This window comes from Balaenoptera physalus (assembly GCF_965194825.1).
Source record: "Balaenoptera physalus genome assembly, chromosome: 1".
Taxonomy (NCBI): Eukaryota; Metazoa; Chordata; class Mammalia; order Artiodactyla; family Balaenopteridae; genus Balaenoptera; species Balaenoptera physalus.
Genome location: NC_138882.1, coordinates 183131113 through 183153601, shown reverse-complemented (window position 1 = coordinate 183153601; position 22489 = coordinate 183131113). Strand labels below are relative to the sequence as shown.

General features: G+C 55.1%; 1 protein-coding gene across 15 annotated transcripts in view; it reads left to right on the top strand.

Annotated features, from left to right (window-relative positions):
- Nucleotides 1–22489, top strand: part of ARHGEF10L (Rho guanine nucleotide exchange factor 10 like) — a 173928-nt gene that overhangs the window by 24888 nt on the left and 126551 nt on the right. For 9 of the 15 annotated variants that reach the window (XM_082465114.1, XM_082465113.1, XM_082465122.1 and 6 more), the window contains exon 3: nucleotides 451–627. The exons of 3 other annotated variants lie outside the window; for them this stretch is intronic. The gene's annotated coding sequence lies outside the window, so the exon portion shown is untranslated. Of the gene's footprint in view, nucleotides 1–450; nucleotides 628–8598; nucleotides 8624–15541; nucleotides 15693–15756; nucleotides 15779–22489 lie in introns of those variants that run through there. 3 more of the 15 variants (XM_082465121.1, XM_082465118.1, XM_082465120.1) reach the window with 3 other exon arrangements.

The window sequence follows — 22489 nt, the reverse complement described above, 5'->3', positions numbered from 1 at the left end:
CGTGGAGGGAAAGGAGAGTGCGCGACCCAGGCATAGGGGCTCACCGGAGCTTCCCAGGGAGTGCTGGGCGAAGCAGCCTAGAGGCAGAGTTGGTTCTGAGAGAGGGAAGCGTCCCAGGTGTGTACAGAGGCTGGGGGTGAGTGCAAAGTAGGGCCTGCGAGATCAGGAGGGGTGCGGTCAGGAACACCACTTGAGAACTCTGTCCGTCTCGCTAGGAGCTTGCACTTTATCTTGACCATGGGGAGCCATTCAGTTGTTTCTAGCTGGGGAGGGGCACGATCAGCGTGGTCAGCACTTTTTGTCCTGGTGGGGGCTGAGGTGGAAGGGACAGGAGACATCAGGGAGACATTTAGAGGCCTTCACAGGCCCTCTGATTCCTAGGTTGTTCTGCAAACTCTTGCTGCTTTCTTCGTGCTTCCCAAACTCTGCTCATTTCTCTTGTCTAAAAAGGTTCCTGAGACTCAGAGAGGTTAAGCAACTTGCCTGAGGTCACGCAGCATAACACGGCATCCAGATTCCTGCTGGTTTCTTGAGTGAAACAACCAGAGTCTCAAAGGTGGAAGCAGGTGGCAAGTAACCTCTGCGAGGGGCTCACAGGAGGCTCCAGTGGACTGTCACCACCTGCAGGTCCCCCTGTGCCTTTAAATGTTGTCCTTTTGCCGGTCTCAGAGGCTGGGTGGGACTTCTGGGAGGGAGGAGCTGGGCTGCTGCTGGGAACTGGGAGTCCGCCTTCCCAGGAGCTGGGGCCCCATGTTTAAGCAGTTTCCTGGGGAACTGGCTTCCTCCCCAGTGAGTGATGAGAAAACTCTCTGGGGCTGGGCCAGGTCATGGGAGGCCAGCAAGGGCGGCGGTCTCCGCTGGGGAGGATGGCTGTATTTTACTGATGCCAGGCAGAGGCCTCCTTCTCAGGAGGCTGGAAGAGATGGGGAGCGGTTCCCAGAGCCCTGTTCCTGTGAGTCCCGTCACTTTGGGCAGGTGTCTTGCCTCTCTGGAGTCTTGGTTACCTCATCTGTGAGGGAGGGATAATATTAAACGTGCTCCCGAGGGATTGAAAAAATAACCGGTGTTTTTCACTGAGGGCCTCGAGTGTGCCAGGCAGCATGCATTATCTTCTTTCAGTTCATGTGGCAACCTTTGAGGTATGTAGGGTTATCTTCATTTTACAGATGGAGCAGCCGAGGAACAGAGAGGGTAATTCACCTGAAGTCATACAACTTGTAAGTGGCAGAACTTGAACACTGATCCATCTGACTCTGGAGCTCTCCCTTGAAACCCCTTTGGTCCCTGTCAAAGTTCCTTGGCAAATCACTTGATAGAATCTTCTGGGGCTCCAGCTTTCTGGCCACCCCACTTTGGGGCACCCCAATCTAGTCCAACCCCGTAAGTTTTATCACGAGGCCTTGGAGCCCCAGTGGGCCTAGGCCCCTTGCTCATCATCTCACAGCCACTTGGAGCAGACTTGGGACAAGAATCCCAGCATCCCAGGGATACTGGCCTTCTGCCCTTTCGCTACCCCAGGGCCTCAGGAAGACCACCGGACTGGGAGCCCGGCACCTGGGTTCTAACCTCCCACCTCTTCCTCAAACCAGCCAGGAAAGCTTGGGCAACATTTCATCCTGCCTCTAACTTCACCCTAAGCCTCAGTTTCCTCTTCTGCAAAATGAGCAGGTGGAGAATCTAGGGTCTCTACCAATTCTAATAATCCACGAGTATAGGATTTCGGATTTCTGGGAGTCGGCAAGAGTCAAACATCTGCCACGTTTTTCTACTTTCTGTTCTCTGTTGCCTGGGGGGCGGGGGGAGATTGAATTGAGAAAACAACTCAGAGAGCCCTATAGTTAGATAGCAGCTTATGATCTAAGCATTGATGGAGCGCCCTGTGTGCCAGGCACTGAGCTGGCCGCTTTGCGTGTAACTGAATGGTGTGCTCACCAGGGAGGTGGGTATTATTAGCTACGTTGCAGGTGTGGAAACTGAGGCATAAAGAGGTTAGCTAACTTTCCCGAGGGCCAGGCTATACAGTTACCTTTATGTGAGAACTGGACTTAAAAGCCCAGAGGCAGTGCTAAGGGTCTGTGCGGGATCCACCCTGCCTCGTGGCCCATCGTACGGAGCTCTTGGTAAAACCGGCTCTCTGGGACCCCAGATGGAAAAATCCACCCTATTCTTCCACCCTTGAGCGATGGTGATTGGGGTCCTATCTGGAAACACTCAACGGATGAGCCACAGGGAGGATGATGAAGGGATGATGGCAGGGAGAGCAAAACAGTGCTTAGTCCGCCGTCGGCCAGAGCTCAGCCTAGCCTGGCAGCCCGGCCACAGAGCGCAGGCCGCGGCTGTTTACAGAGTCGAGGATTTGAGACCAGGGAGAGGCTGTGGCTGACGGGGAGGGAAATGGGAGCTGAGGGTAGGACAGTGGGGTCGGACTCTTATCTAGAGCTGGAAGGGCCTTCTGGGATTATCTACTCCAAGCTCCTAATTTTATGTATGGGACGTCTTAGTCTGGAGAAGGGCCGTGACTTGCCCCAGGTCACACGGCCAGTGACAGCAGACCCGAGAACAGAAGAGGATTTGGGAAGCTGGATCCTCAGCTTCCTATGGCCACTGTCGTGGGGATGACTTCCTGCCCAGGCCCTGCTGCTGCCCGCCCTCTCTCCCTTCCATCAGAAGATCAAGAGCAAGAACAGCGACAGTAAACAGAGGAATCATCTTGCTGAGTATAAGCACGGTGGTCGCCAGTATGGACTCTGGAGGCAGGCTGTCTTGCTCAGGCCTTGCCGTCCCCCCACCCCCTTCCTCGCCCTGTGACTCTGGGCAAGGCATGTAATTCCTCTCAGCCTCCAACTTTCTTCATCTGTATCATGATTCAAGCAGATTCTGAAATCGCAGGACTTTTCAGTGCCTTTAACTTCTCGAAGGGCAATTTCTACCCTGGTTCTTCCATGGTCTTTGACCACTGAACACCTTTTTTTGCACTGAGTATCTATTAGCATATTTCAGGACACAGGTATTCCCCCAGATGTGCAGACTGAGAAACACTGATGTCGGTGGTTCCTCAGGACTACTTAAACATTGGAACTCAGGCACTGTGGACTGATCGTAGAGTTTTGGGGAGACATCCCTACTGAGCTGTGACATTCAGCACCCTCACCAGTCTCCTTGGGATGCATAACCGACCAGACTGTTTCCGCTCATTCCATTCTCTGACGCCTCCTCCTTCCTGGAGCACGAGCTGCTTTATCACCGTACGTGGTGGAAACAGAAGGAGGCTTCCCTGACTGGAGCCACCCTGTCTTCCTGGGACAGCAAGACTGGCTGAGATGTCCAGGGCCGGCAGCTGCTGCCCTGCTGCCAGGCTTACCTGGGAGCAGGCTTGGAGGATGCGAGGCAGGGCAGCCTGGGACCGTGGGGTGAGTCTGGGGCATGGTCACCTGGCTTCTAGGTTGGCTCTGCCACTCACCCTTTTATAACCTTGGGCAAGACACAGCCCTCCCTGGTCCTCAGTTTCCACATCTGTAAGATAAGAGGCTAGGTGTAGTGATTTGTTGGTTCCCTTTGGGGCTGATGTTCTGAGGAATGGGCACATTTGTTACCTTTTGGCCTCATACCCTCATTCATTTGCTGGGTTCTTGGAGTCATCCAAGATATCCCCCTTTTTTTTGGCTGCACTGCACAGCTTGCGGGATCTCAGTTCCCCGTTCCCCGATCAGGGATTGAACCTGGGCCACGGCAGTGAAAGCCCAGAATCGTAACCATTAGGCCACCAGGGAACTCCCAAGATGTCCTGACAGGAGCTTTTCTTTCTCAGGAGGTTAGGTGTGCATGAAGGTGCCAGATACAAGCAGGTGCTCTGAGCACCCTTGGGAACTGGGAGCCAGTAATTCTTATAAGTTAGTGTGTGCCAGCATTGCCCCGACAGCCTGCAAAGAATGCAGATTCTCGGGCCTCACCCCTAGAGATTCTAAGTTTGTAGGTTGGGGTTGGACCTTAGAGTCTACATTTTAAAAAAGCCTCCCCTTCATCCAGGTTGTTGTGTAGTCAGTAGTTCAAGGACCACACTTTGAAAAAGGCCGTTAGACTCTCTTTGTGCCAAAAAAGGCTTAGGAGAGTGACAACCTGCCAGGTTTGGTGATGACTGTGTGACCCTGTTCCGAGCTGCCCTTATCTGTGGTCACAGCCTTCAGTAGCTGGTTACTCTTCTTGCCGACAAGCTAGTGTTTACCAAACCTGACTGATTATCAGGATCTCCAGGAAGCTTTTGAACAAAATACGAATTCTTGAGTCTCACCCTTAGTGATTCTAAGCCAGCAGATCTTGGCTGGGACAAGAAATCTCCATGTTTAAAAAGCCCCCTAGGTCTTTGGTTCATTTGTTTGTCATTCATTCATGTAATGCTCTAGCCCCAGGGGAAGGCGTTGAGGACATAATTGTTAGACCAGATGCGGTCTCGGACATTATGTCACCTATGCTGCAGCCTGGTGAAGGAGACAGACAGTGATCACATAGCGATGCTCAGCCAGGTTTGGGAAATATGTCTAGAAAATGGTTGGGTCAGATTTAATACCTGGGCAAAGCTGGGCTTCCTGGTAAATTCCAGATTGAAGTAGAGCCCTGAGCCCAGTGGCCTTTGGTCACTGCTTATGGACACCTGTCATTTTTTCATTCACTTATTCTTTTATTCATCAATCCATCTATCCATCCATCCATCCATCCATCCATCCATCCATCCATCCATCCATCCATCCATCCATCCATCTATTCATTCATCCACCCATCTATCCATCTATCCATTCATCCATCAATAGATCCACCCATCTATCCACCTATCCATTCATCTATCAATCGATCCACCCATCCATCTATCCACACATCCAACCATCTATCCATCCATCCATCCATCCATCCATCCATCCATCCATCCATCCATCCATATATCCACTAATCCACCCATTTACCTAACCATCCATCCACCCAGCCACCCATCACTCTTGAATCTCTACCATGTGTTGAGGGCTGCACTAGGTACTGGAGAGACAGAAATGAAAAGCCTTGCCCCTACCCTCAAGGAGCTCACAGTCTAATGGGTGGAGGGGTCAGAAAGCAAAGCAAATGATTCCAATCCAGAGTGTTAGTTGCCCAGAGGGGCGAGTGGCTGGTTCTCCCAGTGGGCCTCATGGAAGATCTCCCTGAAGCTGGCTTGTGTTAAGGCTCAAAATGTAGGTGGGAGGGTCCCAGGCAGGTAACGTAGGGCGTGGCTTCCAGGCCAAGGAAGGGTCTTGCCCTGGGGAGGGCAGGTCATTGTGGCTGGGCAGGTGGGGGCACCTCTTCTGCTCCTGGAGCTCAGGCTCTGTCTTTTGTTTTCCATGTTTGTTTCTCCATGAGGCCTGGTCCACAGTAGGTGCTCAGCAAACATTCGTCGTTGGTGAGTGGGGAGGTGTGGGGTGATCTGGAAGAAGGGATGGCCTTGTGGGCCACACTGAGGAGCTTGTGGCTCTGTGGGCCCTGGGGAGGGTGCAGGTGGGGAATGACACCATCGCCTGGGCTCCCTTGGCTGGGGGAAGGGGGAGAATGGAGATGACCAAGGGGGCCCCCCAGCTGTCACCTTTGTCGGCCTCCTCGGCCTTCAGTTCTCTCCTTGTGCGGATCAGAGCCATTGCCTCTATGAAAACTCGTTGAGCCCATGGCTCTTTTCCTAGAGTGGGTCTCTTCTGCAACCCAAGGGCTCTGCCTCTGTTGGTGGATGAGGAGGACAGGGTGCTCTGGGGAGGTGAGTAGATGCGAGGGTGGGTGGCTAAGAGCCTTGGCCTCTGGCATCAGCCTGTTTTTTTTTAAAAATTAATTAATTAATTAATTATTGGCTGCGTTGGGTCTTCGTTGCTGCGTGTGGGCTTTCTCTAGTTGCGGCGAGCGGGGGCTACTCTTTGTCGTGGTGCGCGGGCTTGTCATTGCGGTGGCTTCTCTTGTTGCGGAGCACAGGCTCTAAGCGCGCGGGCTTCAATAGTTGTGGCTCACGGGCTCAGTAGATGTGGCGCACGGGCTTAGTTGCTCCGTGGCATGTGGGATCTTCCCGGACCAGGGCTTGAACCCATGTCCCCTGCATTGGCAGGTGGATTCTTAACCACTGCACCACCAGGGAAGCCCCATCAGCCTGGTTTTGATTCTCACTTCTGCCTCTTGTCAGCTGTGTGTCCTGAGGCAAGTGTCTCACCCTCCCCGTGTTTCAGTTCAGTTTCTCAGTTTGTCGAATGGGATAATACCAGCCTCTCCCTCATCCGGTTCTTGAACCGATTAAGAGAGCTGTCGTGTGTAAAGCACTCAGAGCAGTGCCTGGCACCCAGTAAAGCATCTGATAAATGTTAGTTGAAGTGTGGAGCTTGGGAGGCAGTCGTGCTGGGGTGATTGGAGCCAGAAGGCCTTGTTCGAATCCCACCTCTACCTCTGACTAATTATAGAGACCTTGGCAAGCTGACTCAGGCTCCGAGTTCGGGTTTCTCATCTCTGATGCCCTGTAGGATTGCTGGGAGGAGCACGGAGTCTGGTGGTTCCTTTTCTGCACTGGGCTTATTCCTGAAGTCTGAAAACTTGGGTCTTAACCGGTAGAGTGAAATCTCCATCTGGTGAGGGTGGCGTGGACGGTCACCTCCACAGCCCGCAGACTCTGGGGGTCGGTCTCATGTCTGTAGGGCCACCTCTCTTGGTCCCAGCCCCCACTTCACATGCCCTCACTGGTTTCTGGGGTCCTTTGGAAATGGATCATCATATGACAGGGGCACGGGGTCTTCAGAGCAGGGTGCTATGGGGGGAGGGTCGCACTAGTCTGTAGGGGCACATGGAAGGGACTCTCCTTCCCCAGCCAGCCTGGGTCTGGGTGCCCTGGAGAGACCGGGATTTCAGACACCTGTCTTGGCCTCAGCACCCTACCTCTCCCACATCATGTCCCTGCTTGGTTTGAATGTTCAGGGCTGAGTGATTTGGGCATGCCTGATGCCCCAGAAGATTTGGGTCACAAGCAGGTAAATATTAAACCCAGAAATCTAGCTCTGAATGGAAACCTGTTCGGGCTGGTTGCCTGGGGGACTGCCAGGTTCTGAGCCTCCCGCCAGCTGATGGCTAGGATAGGCAAGCACCCTCCAGGGGAAGAAAGGGCACCTGCTCTATTCCACGTGACTGCATTTACTTGCCGTTACTGTCCGGTGATCAGGGGCTGCTGTGTCTGTTTTACAGTGAGGAGGAAACCAAGGCACAGAGAGGGCAGGAGGTCTGCTTAGGTTTACATAGCTAATGGGGGGACCTGGGGTTGGACCCGGGAGGGCCTCTCAGCAAAGCCCATGCTTTTCTGGCCCTGGGCCCCCAGTGGTCTCCTTGCTGCTGCTAGGGCCATGCCAGGATGCTGTGGGGATCACAGGTGCTGAGGTTTGCTCTCTGGCTCCTCTGAGCCTGGGCCTCAGATTCCCTTTTTGCAAAGTGGGGACAGTCTTGTTTGGGGTCCCTGGCAGGCAGGACCGGGCTCAGGACACCTGAGTGCAGTGATGCTGGGGGCAGGATCCCAGGGAGCTCTTCCTGTTTGCAATGTACAAAGCTCTCCTGGGGCCTGGGCAGGGCTTCGGGAGTAACCACCTGGGCAGTCAAATAAGCCTTCTCTTGAAGACCATGTACGAGGGGGACGCCCAGGGCCCAGCCACAGTTCCCATCCTCTGGGAGCCAATACACAAGCCAGAATGAGAACATAGGTTTGGGGCTTCAGGACCTGGGTTTGCATTCTGGGTCTTATTAGCTGTGTGATCTTGGGCAGGTGCCTTCGTCTGGCTTAGCCTTGGCAGCTCCCTCTGAAAGACAGGAATTATAATTTACTTCACCGGACCATGGCGAAGAGGAAGTGAGATAGTGTTCTCAAATCTCCTAGTAGAAAGTAGGTGTTCAGTCAGTTGACTGCCCTCCTCAGGCTCTCAGGGGATAGTCTTCTAAGGCTGAAAGTGACCAGCAGGTCTGAAAGGTGAGTGAAGACTGCTTCTCAGTGCTGCCAGCAGTCTAGGAGTAGCATGGGCTGGTCCTGCAGGCCGCTGGGGATGGGGCAGAACGGGGCGTCAGCTCCACAACAGGACGGGTGGGATGTGGGGTAAGCTTAGCTGGGGAGAGAGGGGGGTGTTGGCTTTTACCTGGTCTCCCCACCCCCAGCCCTATAGGCAGTGGCAGCCCCAGACCCTTGGCTGTTTTCACAGACTGTGAAAATCAGAAGCCTTGGGAGAGGAAGTGACTTGTCGAGCGTTGGTGGGAGTTGGTGGCAGAGGCAGCCTGACCCCTAGCCCGAGGTCCACCCGGTCCTGAGGCTGCTCCATGGGCCGCCTGGGGTGGGCCCCTGGGGCGGTTGGCCTCCCTCGCCTCTCCGGTCCGCCCTGAAACCAGCTATGAATGGAATATTCTGGGCTACATGACTCACAGGCTGGCCCTTCCTCCACCAGGGCGCTTTGGGTTTTCCTTTCTTTACTTTTCCCTAATAAGGTCTCATGTGGCTGGCTTTCATCTCTCCTTTCTTTGGGCCTGGAGGAGTGGTGACTTTTGCCCCAGGAAGCCTGTCCTGGGAGGGCTCCCGTTAGGCTGCTGGGCTGCACGTACTCAGACCTGGGTAAGTTTAAAGGGAGGCCGGGCAGAGGCATTGGAGCCGCGCAGACCTGGGTCCGGAGCTCGCTGCCCGCTCTCTAGCTGTGTGACCTCGGGCAAGTCCCTTTGCCTTTCTGAGCCTCAGTTTTCGGACTCTGTTCAATCCAACCCACATTTTTTGAACCCCTGTTAGCTGCCAGGTATGGCGCTAGTCAGTCCCGGTAGAGCAGCAAGCAGACTCAGCCGCTGTCCTCCGGGAGCCTCGAGACTGAGTGGGGAGTCACGTGGGGGCCGGGCTTTCCACCCCGAAGCGCATGTGAAACCCCACACCCGGCTCCTGGTTTTACTAGAAACTCAGAGATCGTAGTGAGCCTTAGTTTGATTCCCAGCTAGTGAGAGCAGTAGTTGGGATTTCATGTCAATTACTGTCACTTGGATTTCACACTTGTTAGCAGGAAAGCGCAGGACCTACTTCTGGAGGGACGGCCTTGACTTTCCATGCACATTGGTGATGTGAGTTGGTGACCCAGGTGGTGAGCTGAGGCTGCCGTGTTCCCACGTGTGCCCCAACCTTGGCAAGGAGGAAATGCAACCCAGATAATGTTCCAGGGTAGTCCACCTCCTGGCATGTAGTGGGTACTCAGGAAGTGTTTGTTGAACCAATGAGAGGGACAGTGGCAGCCTGGAACACATCCTAGCGAGGGTGTGATTGACTCGGGGAAGGAGGGACAGCTTATGGGTGTCCCGTGCAGGAGGGAGGAGGCTTGTCCTGAGAAACTTCACAGGATGAAATGAGGGCAGGTTTATTAGACTTTTCTAATGTGGGACAATGAGTCTTCTGCCAAAGGAGGAATTCAAACATGAGAATATGATGTGGGACAGTGTGACTCAGGCTTGGGTAGAGGTGAGGCATTTATGGAATAGCCACTCTGTGGCTGGCATAGGGCTGGGCTCAGTAAGCTCCATCAGGGCAGGGAAGCTTTTTCTTTTTTTGTTCACTGATGTATCCCAGGCACCTAGAACAGTACTTGGCTCACAGGGGTGCTTAATAAACGTGAATTGATTGACTGAATGCATGAATGAGTATATTACTTAATTGGGTCTCAGGGGTGTTATTACACCCAGTGTGCAGATGAGTAAACTGAGGCTTATGGAGGTCAAGTCACATGTTTGCTGGGTTGTGGGGTCAGGATTTGGAGTCAGGGCTGCCTGATTGCAAAGCTTGTGCTCTGACCCATCCATCTGTTGGGATCCTCAAGAAGGAATTCTTGCCCTGGCGGACGGGTTGGATTTCAGCCTCTCAGAGATCCCTCTCTTCTGAGAGTGACTGATTGTGGGAAAATACAACATGCTTGACTCAGAACTAATGGCAGGGCCAATGCTGAGAATCACAGTGGATCACCCAGCCTGCTCTGATCAACAGGCACCCTTTCAAAGAGAGGGGTTACGAGGGGATCGATGCTGCCCGCCCAAAGGGGGTCCTGCCAGGCTTGGCCTGACGTCGTGGTCATCCTCAGCCACAGCAGAGGGGAGGGCGCTGGCTCAGATGGTGCCTGGCACACAGCCGGCACAGTGGGACCTGAATCTCAGGCAGACTCTGCCCAGGTGCCTGCTCCAGGGGAGTGGCTGGATTGGTGAGGGTGAATCCCTGGTGTTCACGGGAACCTGTGCCTACCCTCAGCCCCCAGGTGGTTCTGGACAAGGATGCCCAGTGAGGCTTGACATGTTTGCATTCAGCTGCTCCGGGAGGGGGCCGCTTATTGAGGCTCTGCTGGGGACAGCGTAGCTGGAACCCTTGCCCAGGGCCACCGGGCCGGAGCACTTTGTCTGCTGGTCCCCCACGTTCTCCTGATGTGCTGCTGCTCAGGGCCCCTGTCCCACCAGCTGCCCATGAGTGGGGTCCCCATGGCCCCGTCTGCTCACCTGAGCATTTCCCAGGCAGCAGAGCAGCCCAGCGGACTGGTGGCCGGCTAGTGGCTGAGGTGCGAAGGTGTGAATACCGTAGGGGTTCAAGGCACAGCCCTGCAGCCAGATGGCCTGGGATCCAATCCCAGTTCCCCCTTGTATTGACCGTGTGACCTTGAGCAATTTTCTTACCCTCTCTGTGCCTCTGTTTCCTAATCTGTAAAATGGGGGTGATAATATTTCCTCTCTCAAAAGGTTGTTGTAAAGATTAAAGTAATTATAGGACTAAAGGACTTGGAATTGCTCCGGGCCCTTAGTTAGCAATTAATACATGTGAGGTGTTGTGATGCTGATTTTTGCACTCACTCCTTGGTGGCGACTCGAGGAGCGAGCATTTGCCTTTTTTCTGTGCCCAGTGTCGGGGGCCCTGGATTCCACCTACTCAGTGCCGCTTTTGTGGATGAGTACCTGGGCCGGGTTGCTGGGGAGAGACGAGCCAGGGCAGCGCAGGGGCCCCTGACTCCCACTGGAAGCCCCCTTTCTACCGTCCTCCCTCCCTCTCTCCTGCTCCCATGTCCCAGGCCTTGCAGAGATGAACTATTCATGCTTTTGTTTACTGTTTCAAGGAGCATTAACTGACATCACCCCACCCCAGGTTCAGGGCCACTCCCGGGAGTTCCCCTAGGCCTCCAGGTCTCCCCCGCAGAAGCACCGCCGGCTCTTGACTGTTGGAGCCCATTCAGTTCACCTTCCCCTGCTGGACTGTGGGCTCCGAGGGCCAGGGGCCGTGTCCGTCTTGCTCACCACTACACCAGCCCAGTGGGGCCTCGCCTGGCACTCAGCATGCTGGAGATGCTTGATGAATAAGTGTCCAGGGCTGAGCCATGTGCTAGGCTAGGCTCAGGGCGCGGGGGGGTGGTCAGAGGGGAGTGGGGCACGGCCCTGGCCCAGAAGAGCTCACGGTCTGGTTGTTTATTTGTGAACTCAGAGATGGCGGCTAGGTGCCAGGAACGGTGCTGGGTGCTGAGGAGGGAGAGGCGTAAGGCGTGGTCCTTGCTTTGAAGAGGCTGCAGCCTGCCCTCTCTCCCTCCCTCCTGCCCTCCCTCCCCACTTCCTGTATTCCAGATGCCACGCCAGGTGGTGGAGGCACACAGAAAAGTAGGTCGTGGTCTCTGCCCCCAGACTCTGCCCCGAGATCCACAAAAACAAGTAACCAGAGCATAATGCAGTTTCTTTAGAGACTTGGAACCTGGTATTATCTGCCATGGAAACCGGTGGCAATGACTTTGGTCTCTGTGTCCCTGTGACTAATAACAGTAACACTACCCTGCATTAACAGGCCAGTGTCTGCTCTAGATCCTCAGAGGACTTGACCAGATGCCCCGAGACCAGGAGTTTTCTACCTCAGTGCTGTCGACACTTGAGCTGGATAGTTCTCTGCTGTGGAGGCCGGGCTCTGCACTGTAGGACATGCAGAGCATCCCTGGCCTCTACCCCCTACATGCCACTAGCCTCCCCCTCCCTCCCCATTGTGACAACCCAAATGTCTCCAGACATTGCCAAATGTCCCTGGGTGGCAAAGTCGCTCCCGTTGAGAACCACTGCCTTAGATGGATCAGTGAAACTGTAATTGCATAAATCAAGATGGAATGGAAAATTTGAAATCCAATACTGCCACCCTCCAAAAAAAACAAAAGAGGAAAAAAGCGCCCACAACATCCTGTATTCCTTGGGTTTGGCATAAAATGCAAACATCCGTTGGGAGGTGGGAGAGCCCTTGGAGGCCTGAGCAGTTGTGTGCCTTGGCCCAGGCCAACCGGAGGCAGAGCCTCTGGCAAAAGAACAGGGCCATCGCCAGACCTTGTGTCCCCTTGCTCTGTGTGGTTACAATGTAGGGCAGGTCATCAAACGACCCTAGGGAGTACATACGACCATCATCAGTTCTGGGGGAGTTGAGTCGGAATGTTCGACTGGCTGCCTCAATCTCAGTTAAGCCCTGGTGTTCCCCCCACCCCATAGTGCCTATCCTGGTTTGTATAGCTGTATGGACTTGTTTAATTGTTTAGCATCTGCATCCCTGTGGGGTTGTGGATTTCAAGGGGGCAGCATCCAAACCCCCAGACCCTTGCATGGTGCCTGGCATCCAGTAGTGCTAAATCAATTTTCGTGGAATGATTAAGAGATATTGTTGGGTGGATCCAGAGAGATAAAGACTGGCTCTCCTGCCCTCCCCTTGAATGCTGTTAGGTTCCCAGAAGGAGGGAGTGGGACCTGGAGACCTCAGTTCTAACATACAGGGCACATATGTGGAAGACGTGACCTTCCTCGCTCACTTCCTGGTTTGCATCCTAATGGGAAAGGAGATGGTGTCTCCCTCCTCTGACCAAGACCCTGGCCACAGGACAGACCTCGGATGAACCTGGCAAAGGCTCAGCCTTGGCAGGAAAGGCACAGGTGTCCGCGCGTGTATCCCCCTGCCGCCATCTAGCATTTTGGAGCACCTGTTGGCTGCAAGCAGGGAAGAGAGCACCAGATCCTGCCTTCCCAGGCCTGTCTCTTTCCACAGGTCACTTGAGGATGCTCCTGATGCAGTGTCAAGTGACAGCCGTGGGCAGGCGGGGTCGGGGGTGGGGGGCGGTGGTCACTGTAAGTTTGCTGCCCGGAGGCGGGGTTGCTGTCCCTGACTTTAGCAGAATACATTTGAGTTCAAGCAAGGAAATTGAAGCATCCTGATATTTGCAACTCTCCCCAGGGCTGATTCTCCAGCCAGGGTGCTTTACATAAGGGGTACATCTGCAGCCAGCTGCGAGGCCCCGCCTCCCCTTGACCACGTGAATTCAGGCAGTTGGAATGTCTCCCTGGCACCACGCACTGAGCTTTGGTCATCACCGTGTTTCACACCAACTAAGGGAACTCAGCATCACTGTTGTTTCTGGGGTCCTCTCCTTTCCTGATGTGACCTTCTTCCCCGGAATCTTGACTTTAAAAGGAGCAGGAGGTGGGTGGCGGCTTTGGGGAGCTGAGTGTTAGCTTCAGGGCCAGGCCAAGCTGGTGGCTGTCGCAGAGCACATGAGTGGGCACCCCTGGCCCTCAGTGGGGGGCACTGCATGGTCAGAAGCTGCAGGAGGGCTTTCACTGACCCAGAAAGACTCTGGCGGACAGTGATTGGGGGGGGGCCCTGGGACTGCTCAGCTCTACCTGGGACACCCTCCCTTCTTGTAGGCCAGGGCTGCTGTCCAGTTAGAAGGAGGTGGTCATTCATTCATTCAGTAAACATTTATTGAGCACCTCCTGTGTTCCAGGCTCTCAGCGAGGTATTTTATGTGAATTATTCTCATTTAATCCTTATAACAACTCTTTGCAGTGGGGATTTTTAGAGTTTTTCTACAGAAGAGGGAACCAGGGATCAGAACGGTGAAATAATGTCTTTGTGTCACGGTGAGGAAATGGAGAGGCAGAACCCAACCAGGTTTGACTGCAGACCCACTCTCCTAAAAATCATACCTGGGCATGATGGTGGCAGAAAGGGGCACCCAAGGGATACCCTGCAGGACCAGAGACTGCCTCAGGATGGGGGCACCCTGAGTGCAACGGGTCCCCCACTTTCCGCCGGGCAGCAGGATGCAGGCAGAGGCGGGCTCACAGCCCATGGTACCCAGTGCGGTTTCTGTGAGAAGGGCGGAAGGACGGCGAGGAGGGAGGGTAGGAATTCTCTGTAGGACCAGGCTGTGGGTGCCAGTCCCTCAGGAGTCCAATTACAGGGCTGGTGTCGAGAGCACCAGTTAAGCTTTCGCCAAAGCTGGTACTGAAATAGGACCGGTGTTTGGGACCAGTTCCCCGTGGGGGACATAGTCCAGGATTTGACTCCATCCCAGGACAGCAGGATTCAGGGCAGATTTATTTCATGGTTGAAACCCCGCCTCCCCACAAAACCTCCAGCCCAGTCTCCTCTGCCCCCTTCCCAGAGCCCCAGGCAGCATCTTGTCAGAGGTGTGGTATTCATTGCAAGGGAGTGGGATGGATCCATGGGTCTGTTGAGGGAGAGGCACCCTGCTACAGCGAAAAGACGTGGCCAGACCTCTCCACCTGCAGCTTAATCATGGATCTGCCTCTGATGAGCTTCTTGAACATGGACAGACCTCTCTATCTCTTTGAGCCTCAGTTTCCTCGTCTATAAAATGGGGCTGATCCCGTCCACTCGTGGGTGCTCCGCCCCTTTGGGGGCTGGTGGGAGGACAGGCATTTCCGTCTCTCTCTGGCAGGTGCGGAGGACAGGGAGCTGCTGGAATGACACTCACATCTTCCCTGGGGGGAGGGCCGCACATTGTTAGGGGGAGGGCCGCACATTGTTAAGGGGAGGGCCGCACATTGTTAGGGGGAGGGCCGCACATTGTTAAGGGGGTGGCTTGAATCTTAAGTGCTGGCCTTTGGGGCTGAGGCCTCTGGGTTCCCTGGGGCTCCTTGCGGGGCTTGTGTTTCAGGAGACCTCAGGTGCTGTCCAGCCAGCTTGCCCTGCCTTGCTTGGGTGGGCTGAGCTATTTTTAGCTCCGAGTTTTGCAAAGGTTATTTCTTCCTGCCCGGAGCTCTCTGTGGGACAAAGTGGACAGCCCCCTCTCAGAGGGAGGCAGAGCTTGGGCCGGAAGAAGAGACTGGAGCCAGACTGGACCCTTGTGGGCTTTGACAGGGAGGCTTCCTCTGCTCTCGGTGGCCTGCCAGCCGGGGGCTTCTGTGATCCTTTCCCGGGAAAGCCGGGCGTATGCCAGGGTCCCTCACCTGCCTGCCAGAGTGGCCGAGGGCGGCAGCCCCCCGGGGCTTCGGCGTCCTGTCTGCTCTCCCGGCCACGTGCTTCTGACTCATGAGAACAAGAATGCGGTCTTTTTGGGAGCGAGTTTGTAAAAATAGTCCAAGTCCTTCCTCGTACCCGCCCCACTCCTCTTCTGATCACACCCTGGCATGGGCCCCAGGCCTCTTCCCAGACTGGTTTTGGGGGAAGCGCCTCTTGCACAGCTTGGCACTGACTCTGTTTGTGCAGCTCTCCTGGTAGGAGCTGTCCTAGCGGAGGCTGATTTCGGGCAGGAGGAGGCACGGCCCCAAGAGCGGGTGCCCCACAGGCCTCGGCCGCCTTCTCCCCTCCTCTGATGGTGGTGGCGCGGCTGGTGTGGACCAGCATCCCTTCCTTCATGCAGCAGGTGTGTGTTGAGGTCTGCTGTGTGCCAGGCACCATTCCAGGGCTGTGGATGGAGCGATGAACGTAAACGATAATGTCCACATTCTGGTAGGAGGAAAGTGATGTAAACAACTAAAATGTATAGATTCCCGGAGGTGTTAAATACTATGAAGGCGGGGAGAGCAGAGTCAGAGGAAAGAGTGTGATGGGGATATGTATGTGCGATTTTAAAGCAGGTGGTTGGAGGGGGCCTCTCTGACACAGTGACCTTTGAGCAGAGCCCTGAAGGAGGTGAGGGAGTCATCCATGTGTATACCTGGGGGAAGCGTGTTCCAGGCAGAGGAAACAGCAAGTGCAAAGGCCCTGTGGTAGAGTGTTTGAGGGGCTGCACGGTGGTCATTGTGACTAGGGTAGAAAAGCTATGGGGAGAGGGGTAGGCTCTGAAGTCAGGGAGTTGGTGGAGGGACCACATCATGTAGGGCCTTGTTGGCCAAGGTGAGGACCCTGGTTTCCACTCCGAATGAGGTAGGAAGGCATTTGAGGCTTTGAGGAGAAGAGTAACTTGGCTGCTGTGTTGAGAACAAAGTGTGTGGGGTGGGGGGTAGGGGGGTGAAAGCGGGAAGCAGGAGACCAGTCAAGGGGCTATTTTAATGGTCCAGGGAAGAGATGATGGTGGTGTGGATCAGGGTGGTAGCAAGGGAGGTGGTGCGAAGTGGTCAGATTCTAGACATGTTTGGAGGGTAGAGCCAACGAGGTTTGCTGATGGGTGGCATGTAGGTGTGAGAGATAGGGGGGAGCCAGGAATGAGCCTGAGGTGTTTAGCCTGAGCGCCTGGCAGGCAGGAGCTGCCGTCAGGTGAGATGGGACTCCTGGGAGGAGTGAGGGTGGCCATCAGGATGTTAAGTTCAATATGCCCCGTAGACCAGTGAGCAGACGTGCCGAGCAGGCATACTTCTGGGCAGAGGTCTGGAGTTCCTCCAGGGAAGGTCAGGCTGGTGGTGTCACCGTAGAGATGGTCTTAAAAACCACGAAACGGGTGAGGTTGCCTGGGGAGGCGCAGATCAAGATGAGGTTGGAGTCCTGAGCCTGGGAGCGGCCCAGCATTCGGAGGTCCTTTGCCTGGGCCGTTTCTGCAGCCTGGACCGTCCATCCTTCCCCCACATCCAGCTCCGTGAAATTGCCTGGAGTCAGACCCCTCCATTTCCTGGTCTCACTTCATGCTTCCTGGGTGACTTTGGGCAGGTTGCTTCCCCGGTCTGAACCCCAGCTTCCCTGTCCATGAAAAGGAGGGAACAAAGCCACCTCTTGGGTTTGGTTCTGGCATGAAAATGCTCTACTGCTGGTATGAGTGTTCTAGAGCCGCCCTGGCACTAAATTGCCCGGGCTTTGGATGGGGAAACTGAGGCGCAGAAAGGTGAAGGGGTGGTGCAAATTCCATGCTGTCCTCTTCCAGCTTCCAGGTGTGTGTGCTGTGGAGCCCCATCAAATGGGCCACCCAGGATGTGGCCAAGAATATGGGACCCTCGGATTGGCAATTTTTCACCTGGCCCTTCAGCCTGGGGCCTTCCGCCTGGACTGGACCTCTGGGGACGAAGGGGTTAATGTGCCTGGGGGCGGGAAGGAGGAGGAGGAGGGGGAGGAGGATGGGGAGGGTCTGGGGGCTGTTCTGGTGGCAGCAGCTTCTCCAGGCTGGCTCTGGTTTCCTAGCAACAGCCCCCAGGGGTCCCTTCTGCCCAGAGGCCTCCTCCGGGGTTGGTGTGGAAGGGGCCTGCCCCCAACCTGTCCTGCCTGGGGATCACTGACCGGGGGCACGCCTAGGGAGAGGGGACACTTACCCCAGGCAGTTACAGAGCCTCCATTGTCTGAGGCTTCAGCCACTGGCCAGCCTCACCCCTGCCCATGGCAGGAAGCCCATTGAGTGGCTTGGCGCCTAGTGGGCAGGGAGAGGAGCTGGCCCTGTGTCCCTCTGGCATTTGGAGGCTCCCGCCATGGGCTGTGGAGGGTCTGGAAGGATGCTCCCCCCACTCACCCGCGCCCTCAGCCACCTGGCACCTGGTCCGTGCTGGCATCCCGTGAGAACCAGCCCGAAGGTCCCGCCCCGGCTCTCCCAGCTCACAATCCAGGGACCCTGCTCAGCCACTGCGTGGCCTTGGGAACATCCTCAGTCTCTCAGCCTCCTTTTCTCATCTGTTGTGGGAATTAAATTAGACAGACACTGTAAAATGTTCAGCAGGGGTTCTGGTGCACGGCAGTGCTGGGAGACGGCAGCTCTTATCGTTTCTAAGACGATCATTTTGTGATCTCAAGGGTGACGAGGGTCACGAAGGTCAGGGCTGGTATTCTGGTGGACCGTCGGCCTTGACTCAGTTGAGCAATCTGCAGAATGGGGCAACGCTGTCCTCCAGGAGCGGCAGGAACTCCAGGAAGGGAACTAACATTGATTAAGGGCCTACCGGCATTTTCAGATGTCACTCCACTTACATCTGCATGTGACAGATGAGGAGAGGAAGCGCAGAGAGGGTGAGTAACTTCCTGAGGTCTGGCCGCTGGAGGGCAAGCGCAGATTCAGCGTCTGAAGCTGGTCTCTCTGACCCCAGGCTGAGTGCTTTCCAGGGCTCTGAGTCCTGGACACGTGTCCCTCTTGCTGTACCTCCACCTGTGTTCGCTTGGCTAAGGCACCTTGTCTCTCCAGAGCCCCTGCGAGCTAGCCCCCTCCACAGTCTGCAGCAGGGGGGCTGTTTGCGATGAGGGACTCCCAGGGCAGAGGTGCCCCCACCATACAGCTTGCAGACCCTGCTCTTCCTCCTGGCCCCGGGCTTTCTGGGCAGGGCAGAGGACACCTGCGCTGAGGTTCCCATTTGGGCCTGTGCGCCTCCTCCACTGGTCAGGAAGCCCCACACCTGCAGCCACCCCAGGTTCAGGGATACGCCAGCCTCATGGGCTCCTCGGTGAGTGGATCCTAAGCAGATGAAAGTTCTCAGGCTGTGGGCTTAGTTCAGTGCAGCTCAGCTGTTGCCTAGCGTGTGGGTCGGTGCTCCGGGCACTGAGACGAAAAGAAGAGGTCATTTTAGGGAGGGAGACCGTTCTGATGGGGGCTGTAGGTATCCCAGAATCACCTGTGCTCTTTGAAAATAGACTTTCTCAGGCTGCACCCACAAGCTACCAATTCAGAATTGCGGGCCTGGGACACAGGTTTCTTTTTTTTTTTTTAACATCTTTATTGGAGTATAATTGCTTTACATTGTTGTGTTAGTTGCTGCTGTATAACAAAAGAAGATGGAACGCTTCACGAATTTGCATGTCATCCTTGTGCAGGGGCCATGCTAATCTTCTCTGTATCGTTCTAATTTTAGTATACGTGCTGCCGAAGTGAGCACAGACTCAGGTATTTTTTAAACTAGGCTTGGGAACCACTGCATGAGATGGGTCTGGGGAGGCCTCACAGAGAAGGGTCTGGGTTTTGAAGGTTGAGTAGGAGTTTGCTTTTTGGTTCTGAGAGAGAATTCTCTCTGGAGGGAACAAACAACCTGAGCAAAGACCCAGAGATATAGAACAGGTCGGCAAAGCGATGGGCCTGAAGCCCTTCATGAGGGCTGGAACAGTCAGGCCGGGCGTGGGAACCGCCCAGACCAGAGAGGTCGGTGGGGAGGGTGGTGCGGCAGGTCAGGGAGGGCCTTGCTGAGGACCTGCATTCCGAAGGTGAAGGCGACGAGGAAGAGTCTGAGGCTGTGTGTTTTGGAACCCTTGCTGTGGCAGCAGAGGTGGGCATGTGTTGGTCAAGCTCACACCTGACAGGGGCCGAAAGCTGGAGAGGCCTCCCAGAGTCTGTGGTTGCAGGAGGAGCTCTGGTCCACACCCCTGGTCTTACCTCCCGTCCCGCACTTTTTTCCTGGCTTCTAGGAGACAGGGTGCCTCTGAGGCCAGAGTTGGAGGTGAGGGCCTGGGCCAGATCCTGGTCCTTGTTTCCCTCCGTGCAGAACAGGGTGGCATCTACCTTTCCTCTGGCAAGGCTGCCTAACTCCGTTATGCCAGCATCTCCCTCTGGGCCTGCCTGCCTGCCTGCCTGCCTACCTGGGCCCCTGCCCACCCTCCCCTCCCCTCTCCTCCCCTCCCCGCAGAGTCCCGCCTTCCCTGTCCTCAAACTCCTGGCCTGGTTTGTGCAGCCTCCCTGATTTTCAGGAGCCTTCCTGGTGTATTTCTCCAGGCCTCATTCAGGGGGAGCTGATGGGGCCATTCACGTGAGTGGGAGGTGGGAGATGGTCCCGGATGGTGTGAATCTCAGGGACTAGTGAGGAGGGGCGGGTGCGTGCAGGCTGGAGGAGGGTTTCCTGCTGGGCCTCTGGGCTGGATGGACCTTGAGCTCTAGAGGAAGGAGGAACTGATAAGGGTCTGATTAAATTAGAGCCTGGAAGACACCTGCTGTGGTGAGCAGGGCTGTCCAGGGTGGAGGGAAGTGCTAATCTGGCCGCTCTTGGGTGGTCCCAGTCACTGAACTTGACCTGCTTGCGGGGCACACCCGGAGCTGGGCTTGCTCCTTTGCTTCTCGCTCTGTCTGAATGTGCTTGAGAAGTACAGCCTGCTGCTGGTCGTTCTGTGTAGGGTCACGGGCAAGAGCACCGTTCAGGGGGTCTGCCTGCCTAGCCAGTCTTGGCAGTCGTTTTTAAAGAGATGACCCCCCCCAAAGAAGAAAGTCTCCATAACCCTACCACCCACTTGGAGCACTGTGAATATCACCGTGATAACAGTGGCCACTGCAGGCTGAGAGCTACACCACCACACACCACGGTCCCCGTTTCATGAGCACAGGACCTCTGTGAGGCGGGCGCTGGGGAGAAGGGGGTGAATTGTAACAGCTGGAAGTGGCAGAGCTGGGATTCGAACTCAGATCTAGCAACAGATCCCACCCTTTCAACACCATCTTGCAGCTACTGTCTGGTCCGACCTGTGATGCTTTGCCTTAGTTCTCTTTTTAAAAATGAGAATGCTTCTTCTCATCTTCCCTCCTTATAATACTCACTGTAGAAGATCTGGAAAATTCAGAAACATGGAAAGAGGGTCAAAAGAAAATCTTCTGGAGCCCTGCCACCCAAGCAAACACTGTTCATATACCTTAGTGAGTTTCCTTCTGTCCTTTTCCTCTCTGCACTTTAGAAACAGTTGGAATCCCTGAGTGTAGATAATTCTGTAGATAATCCTGCTGGGCCACTCTTGGTTTTCAGTCGATGCTCCTTCCCCAGCCAGACTGCCTCTTTTGCCAGAGACCGCTGTGGCAGGAAGGTTCTGGATCGCTTTTAAGAGCGAGGCTCATTTCAGGGGCATCACAACACATTTCTTCCAGCTCAGCCTCTGACCTTGAAGCTTCCAGACCATGCATAGCTCAAGGAAGACTTAAAAAAAAATAAAAAAAGGAAATAGCCGAGCAACCCCACCTGTTTGCTCATGTTCACACCTACGCCCCGGCTCCTGGCTGTGGCAGCCTGTGGCATCCTCCGGGCGGGTGCTGTCATGCCCACTTTACAGAGATGTAGCCTGAAGCTCTGAGAGGCCAAGGGGGGGCCTGGGGTCACACCGAGAGGAGGAGGCAGAGCCCAGCCTGCAGATGGATTTGGCTGCCCCCAGACCCTCACGGCTTGGAAGCCCTTGGGGTTCCCCTTTGAGCCTCCTCCAGGGTCTCTCACACTCCTGGGATGCAGAATCCAGGCACATGGTCCCATTTGCTGTTTCCCATTTTGGTGGTGACACGTCAAGGACGGGCATCTTGGCACTGACTGAGCCTGCTGGGGCTTTGTGGTTGACCTCAGGGATGCCGCTGGGAGTCCCATGGGCCAGGTAGCAGGAACCCCATTTTACAGATGAGGACACCAAGGCTCAGCTCAGCTGCCAGTGGAGATGAGACTCCAGCCTGGATCCCCAACTCCCAAGGTAGAGCTTGGTCATCACACTTGGTCTGTGCCCTGGGTGTTAATGACAGCCAGAGACTACCGTGTCCCAGGGACCCCTCCAAGCGTGTTGCATGTATTTACTTTTAATTTTCTTAAGAACCCCATGAAATAGGTACTTCTTAGAAGTAGTTTTTAAAAAATTTATTTATTTTAATTTATTTATTTTTGACTGCATTGGGTCTTTGTTGCTGTGCGCGGGCTCTCTCTAGTTGCGGCGAGTGGGGGCTACTCTTCATTGCGGTACGCGGGCTTCTCGTTGCGGATGGCTTCTCTTTGTTACGGAGCACGGGCTCTAGGTGTGCGGGCTTCAGTAGTTGTGACACGGGGGCTCAGTAGTTGTGGCTCGCAGGATCTAGAGTGCAGGCTCAGTAGTTGTGGCGCACGGGCTTAGTTGCTCCGCGGCATGTGGGATCTTCCCAGGCCAGGGCTCGAACCCATGTCCCCTGCATTGGCAGGCGGATTCTTCCCTGCGCCACCTGGGAAGCCCCAGTAGGTACTTTTTAATCCCCATTTTGCAGATGAATAAACTGAGGCACAGAGACGGGGGTTAAGTAACTCATCCAAGGTATTATGGCTACTGAGTAGTGGGCCCAGGTGGTATCAGGTAGCCTTGAATTCTTTTCTAATTATTGTGCCATGAGGGTCTCTAGCAGGGCGTTGTGCTGCTCTGAGCCATGCCTATTCCCTCACTCACATCCTTCTGAGCCTTGGGGCACGTGTGTGCAAAATGGTGACCACAGGCCTGTGGGTGTGCACGGGGCTTGCTGGCCTGGGCCCTTGCCCAGGGACCTCACTGCCCCCAATTAGTCTGCAGCAAACGCCTCCCAGATGCCAGCCCTGAAGTCCAGGGAGGCCGTGTGATTAAGGGGTTGAGACT